The sequence below is a fragment of the Lactuca virosa genome, chromosome 5 (genome assembly GCF_052849685.1).
Source record: "Lactuca virosa cultivar CGN04683 chromosome 5, Lactuca_virosa_CGN04683_v6, whole genome shotgun sequence".
NCBI lineage: Eukaryota > Viridiplantae > Streptophyta > Magnoliopsida > Asterales > Asteraceae > Lactuca > Lactuca virosa.
This window is the reverse complement of record NC_136430.1, coordinates 248,597,150-248,604,104: the sequence shown is the minus strand read 5'-3', so window position 1 is coordinate 248,604,104 and position 6,955 is coordinate 248,597,150. Positions and strand designations below refer to the sequence as shown.

At 33.9% G+C, this 6,955-nt stretch overlaps 1 long non-coding RNA gene across 1 annotated transcript; it reads right to left on the bottom strand.

Moving 5' to 3' along the window:
* Window positions 1–1,295: 1,295 nt before the first annotated feature.
* LOC145116080 (uncharacterized) lies at window positions 1,296–4,249 on the bottom strand. Its single transcript, XR_013711861.1, has 3 exons — window positions 3,876–4,249; window positions 3,147–3,203; window positions 1,296–2,717 (listed from the first exon to the last, which is right to left on the bottom strand). It is a non-coding gene; the product is annotated as an uncharacterized LOC145116080 (long non-coding RNA).
* Window positions 4,250–6,955: the final 2,706 nt, after the last annotated feature.

Sequence of the window (6,955 nt, the reverse complement as noted above, 5' to 3'; positions counted from 1 at the left end):
GGATTTCATAAAGCCATTCTCTTGCTGAATCTTGAAGCGAAAAGGGGAATGCCCATAACTTTATCTGGTCTTCTGTGACAGCATGGGGCTTCATTCCTGAACATACCACATGAAATGCCTTGAGGAATTTATGTGGTTCTTCGTTTTCCAATCCTCTGAAAGTGGGAAGAAGATGAATTAGCCCAGATTTAAGTTCGAAGTTTTGGGCTTCTGGAAACGTAATGCAAAGGGGTTGTTGGTTGACCTCTTGAGTGGCCCACTCTCTAAGGGTCTTTTCTGCTTCGTCTCCACTCATAGCTAAGTCTTCAGATTCGGTTTCTGAAGATTCTGTGGTTTCAGTTTTAATGGAAGAGGGTGGGGAGCAAGTTTTGTATGGGCTGTTTTGAGGTGATGATGGGGGTACTTTCGGAAAAATGGATCTGGTTCGTTCCACAAGGGAGTGTCTTGTGGTGTGGAAGCTTCTGGAGGTAGGGAGGATGATAAACTAAGGAGACCAGTTGATTGTTTCTTTCTTGCTGCTTCTTTCTTAAGTTTCCTTGCAGTTCTCTCAATTTCTGGATCAAAAACTAAAGGTGTACCTGAACGAAAATTTCTTGGCATAAAACTATTAGAAAGCACCGTGTCCCTGGCAACGACGCCAATTTGTTAACACGTTGTCGTGCGCGTATTAAGCAAATAAATTATCACTGCTGGTTGCACTAAAAATATAACACATGGAAGCAGAGTCGAATTCTCAGGGACACAACCTAATGGTCAATGCCTTTTTGTATCAGGCACAATCTAGTCAAGACAGAAATTATTAAAAGGGGGTTTTGAATTAAACTAAAAACTAAAATTGCAGTGATATTAAACTAAACGAAAATCAATATAAAAAAACGATTTCAGTTCTGTTGCGACTTTCCTAATCATGTAACTAACCCAGATCTGATTATTTAAGATGCGTTCTATCTAAGCTGGTACTTAGAAAACTAACAAGCTCTAGTAATTTCTCTTTTACCTTATTTAGCTAACCAAAACAAGCTCTTCAATTAACCCTAACTTTTTACTGTTCAATTAAACAAGCTCTTAATTAAAATTAGAAAAGTTACATTAAGCTCTTTGTAAAATTCCCAGCAATATCCAATACTTTTCGCAAGCTCGGAAGCGTAAAGATATGATTTTTACAGTTTATAATAAAGTCAAATCCCAAAAACGGAACCGATTTATTACTTGTTACTTATACTAGTTGAAAAGAACAATTACGGATTCTATAACTGATTAACTGGAATGATAAAACCCTAGCTAGGTGATCAAACTAACAAGAATTCAAAATCAAACATTCATTAAGAACAAAACTGAAGAATCTAGATGGAAACACAAATCAAAAACCAGATCTAATGATCAATCACATGAAAAGTACTTGTCTTTGCAGAACTGAAAACTAAGGTTTAGCCAGACATGGCCAAAATATAATAAAAACAAATGCAAAGAGACATCAAACAACTAATCTTACTAATCTACTGGAAGGAGATGATCCACAGTCTTCAGATCTTCAGAAATCGTTGAAATCGGAGAAGAAACGCCTCCAAAATCGTATTTTCGTCGTCTGGTACCTCTGGAATCGCCAACTTAGGTTACTGGGAATGCTATCAGGGTCTATTTATACGTCCAGCAGCAAAAAACGACGTGCATGCGATCGCATGGGCACAACCTGCGATCGCAGGTTTTGAAGAAAACGCATCTCGTGCCTTTTAATGAAGTAGGATGCGATTTTGGAACTTTTTGGCAAACCTGCGATCGCATGTACACAACCTATGATCGCAGGTTTTCATTTTTCACTTTCGGATGAATTTGGGCACTAAAAAACCTCGAATCCAAGTTGCGACCGAAGATGCGATCGCATAAAGGCCCCATGCGATCGCATGGACCATATTTGTGATGGCATGTTTTGCCTATGACGTCCGAAATTTTGTATACTTTCCAGATCATTTTGAATCGCGTCAATCGGAGTTACAGTTCTCGAGATATGGTCAAAATACTGACAGGGGGTCAAAGCTACCAGCAACATCCTTTAACTTTAGATTGCCTATTCTATCTTCATGTGATCAATTCAATCGAATGTTTCTTGACCAAATCATCTTGCAAGCATTCCTCATAATTCTTCATAAGTCCCAAGCTCCGTTTTAAGCTCCAAACATGCATACAGCTGCTCCCAAAACACTGTTCAACTTAAACTATCTGAAATTGACATAAAAACATGAGCAGTACGGGAATTCTAACGAAAGACATGAGCTGAACATTATTTAAATAAATGAAATGCAAATGTACAAAATATGATCCTAAATGCTAATTGAAACTACCCTATAAGATGCATAAAATGGCATCTAACAACGTGCATGCAAGGTCTTAAGGGCCAAAACCAAGCAAAAGAGGAAGTTCTAGGTGAGAAGAAGGCCATAACTTGATAAAGGCCAGATGTTTACGACTATAAGGGCTTAGAGGAGCCTAGATCTGAAGTTGCAACTTCATATCATGCCCAAAACCCGAAATGAACCCCAAACATGCGAAAAATGGCCCTATACTCATGCATGGAGAGTTTTAGCTAAAGATAGGCCAAGGTAACGACTTGTTACCTTCAAAATGATGCCAAGATGAAGTAGAGTCAGATCCATAAGCTGCTCACTGCTCCAAGTTCCTCAAGCTTCAAGCTTTTCTTCACAAAATCACCTTCCAAGCTTCTTTCACACCACAAATTGAGAGGATTCGATATTAGGGTTTACGGAGCTTAAGAGAGGCAGTAAGGGAGGCTGAGAGAGGCTAATGACCCTTTAAATAGGGTGTAACACCCTGAAAATTAGGGTTTCATATTCCAGCTCCTACTCGTCGAGTTGGGTCCTCCGACTCGTCGAGTAAGTCACTTAAGTCACGCGGCCAGATACGTTCCTACACGACGAGTTGGGGGCATCCAACTCGTCGAGTAGACCTTTAAATATGAGTAAAAGCTATAAAATTTATACCTGGGAGTCGGGATGTTACAAAAATCAAAGTTGTAAAAAAAGTTTGGGGGAAATTTATAAAAAGTTTGGACCAAATTTCTAAAAAAAAACTTAAAATTTTGGTCAAACTTGTAAATTGAGAATATTTGTAAATAAAGAAAATTTGGACACCTTTTCCAAAAGATATTCAAGGTTGTGTCACGTATCACTTTATATCCATTTATATCCCTACAAAAAAATAAAAAAGTTAACAAAATTAATAAGTTTTAGCATTCTCACTTTTACACTAACGACGCAGAAGTTGAGTTTTTTTGACAAATTTATGTACATTTTCCAAATCTAATTACTTACATGAAATTGAGTTTTTTTGACTTTCTTTCTTAGTTGTTAGTAATAAACTAGAGTGGGCAGGGTGATATTGTCTTTCAAGATGGTTAGATGTGGTGTTAAGGTCGGTCAGTCGGTATTGAACTCGTAAGAGTGATATTTGGAGAGTTTTGGTCCATATCAAATAGCATATGGTGTGATGTGTAGGATTCTTTTAGTAATCATTCAACTTTATCTCAGTTTCATAATTTTCTAACTATAACTTTACTAAAATTGAAGTCCATATTCAGAGTCGGAAATTGAAGCCGGTGAAGCCCGTTCCCTATAAATTGAACCAAACAAATGCTTTTCAATTGAATATGAAATCAACCAAAACAAAATTCAAGACATTTAAATATATTCTTCATTTTGTTTGGTTTGCTTCAAATAAAACATAAACAACAAATTAGAATAATGCATAAACATCGATAATGATGTTTTTCTATCTTTATATTAAAAAATAATATTTAAAAAATAGAAATTAGTGTTAAAACAAAACAAAAAGTTACTATAAATAATGTAAATTTTTTTTACCTCACCATCGACTGTCACCGGATGAAACCATATCTCGCCTAAACTTAAACTTGATGCACCATTGGACAATGCAATAGACAGCTACTTTACTATTAAATCGTCAGGATTTTCCATATCACCAAAAAGGTTAAGAATAATAGAATCGATGGCGGGAGGTGAAGGGTTTGTAGAAGGCATGGAAGCATCTACGCCGTATATCATCTTTCTCATTTGTGTAAACCATAGGATGGGGATCACTCTTCTGTCCTCGACAATTGTTGCTTCTTTAAACCCTAGGATGCGTTGTTTGAGTGGGATGATACCTTATAGGCTTATTCGATTGTTTGGTTATCTGGGCTTTGATAGTTTTCCTGTGATCATTTTGGTGGGCAATATTGATTATAATATTGGGTTATGTTTATCCGAATAGTATAACTTATATTTTATTATATTACAACAATACCATAACTTCTGTGTTTTTCTAGTAGTTAAACATTTCATTTGTAAGCAATTAATTAGTTTGTGAATGTATAATCATTCTCAATCAATTATTTTAAAAATATGGATAAATGTATAATAGTAAATTAACATATTAATCAATTAATTATGTTTAAAGTTAATCTATTTAATAAGTAAAAATCTCCAAAATAATCTCTTTCATTTTTTTATTTTCTCAATATACGGTCCAGCGACCACCACTTTCATAGATCTCACTTCTTTTTCGATTCATCATCGTCGACGACAACTTCAAAAGTTGTACTGGTGTCATAGTTGCTAGAGAATTGGAATGACAGAAACAAAACGTTTGAAGTGGCCGCCGACGATAATGAATCGAAAAATAAGTGGCATCTATGAAAGTGGTGGTCGTTGGACGGTATATTGAGAAAAGAAAAAAAATGAATGAGATTAGTTTGGAGCTTGTTACTTGTTGTAGATTAATTTTAAATATAATTAATTGATTAATATGTTAATTTACTATTATATATTTATCTATATTTTTAAAATAATTGATTGAGAATGATTATACATTCACAAACTAATTAATTGTTTACAAATGAACCTAACTCCATAAAAATATTATGTTAAATGTTTAACTACTAGAAAAACATAGAAAAACACGGAAGTTATGGTATTGTTGTAATATAATAAAATATAAGATATTATCGGGATAAACATAACCCAATATTATAATCAATCTAGCCCACCAAAAAGACCACATGAAACTATCCAAACCCAGGTAGCCAAACAATCGTATACACCTATAAGGTATCATCCCACTCAAACGACGCATCCTACGGTTTAAAGGAGCAAGAATTGCAGAGGAGAGAAGAGTGATCCACGTCACATGGTTTACACAAATGAGAAAGATAATATACGACGTAGATTCTTCTCCATTGTAACGTACAATCGTGAGGAGGAGGAGGAGCGAAGCCCACACCCACTCACATGGGTTCAACGTATTTCAACTAAAGCTTCCAAGTCTTCTACAAAACCTCCACCTCATGTCGTTGATTCTATTATGCATAACCTTTTTGGTAATATTGAAAATCCCGACGACTTAATACTAAAGCAACTGTCTATTGCATTATCCAATGTTGCATCAAATTTAGGCGAGATACGGTTTCATCCGGTGACAGTCGAGGGTGAGGTAAAAAATTTACATTATTTATAGTAACTTTTTGCTTTGTTTTATACTAAATTATATTTTTCAAATATTATTTTTTAATATGAAGACATTAAAAACATCTTTATCGGTGTTTCTGCATTATTTTAATTCGTTGTTTATGTTTTACTATAATCAAACCAAACAAAATGGAGAATATATTCAAATATCTTAAATTTGGTTTTGGTTGATTTCATACTCAAGTGAAAAAACATTTGTTTGGTTCAATTTATGGGGACAGAAATCACCGACTTCAATTTTCAGCTGTAAATATGGACTTCAATTTTAGTAAATTTATAGTTAGACTATTATGAAACTGAGATAAAATTGAATGATTACTGAAAAAATTGTACACATCACACCATATGCTCTTTGATAGAGACCAAGACCCTCGCAATATCACTTTTGCGAGTTCAATACCAACATACTCGACTGACCGACCTTAACAAAACATCTAACCTTATCGAAAGAAAATGACCAAGATACCACATTGCCCACTCTAGTTTACTACTAACAACTAAGAAAGAAAGTCAAACAAACTCAATTTAATGTTAGTAATTAGACAACATATTTAACTTTTACATTTTTTGGCTATTGGTTTTATAATAATTTCTTAACTATTACATTTTCAAAATCGAATGAGTTTTTTTTTAAGAATTCAAGTTTGATACGGATGAGATAAAAAATATTAAAACATTATACTTAACAAAAATATCACTTAAATCCCAAAATAAACAACTTACTTCTAATATTAAATGCATGTTGCATTTGAATGTTCAACATGATGATAGCATTTTCACACGATAGATCTTGTAGATATAGTTTTAGAATATGTTTGAAATTTTTGTTTCTGAATTCCGTTATGTATGAACATAATCACATAATCAGTTGAACTTAATTTGATTCTAATGATTTCAAGATCGATGTTCGCGAGACCAAGACTCTCCTAGAGCTCACGCTCTCAAGAAACCGGTTATGAAAATCGATGCCCTAAAACTAGCTCTCTCATTACTACTTAGGAACTTGATGTAACTAATAGCAAGAAAAAGACTTGATTACCCCTACCAAGTATAAAGCTTTTAACAAATCATTAAGTCCTTATAAAAGAGGTTTGTAAGTAAAACGCATTCAAAGACGAAAGAAAAGGAAATCGTGAGAATTAACTCTACATTATCAACTATAATTTTCTGAAAATAAAACTCATTCAAAGACGAAAATGCCCCTGGATAGAAATGATCATAAATCCAACGGCCAAAAATTAAAATTTAACTTCGTGGTCAATTTCTTTATTTTTTCTATAACGGAATTGTACAGACGCTCTATGAAAAAACTTGTAAAGAAAATATAAAAGAAACTGTCAAACAAAATTTCTTAAGAATCTAATTTTTAGAAAACATAAAAAAACAAAGTTAAAAAAAATGGGGATAACTTATAAAAA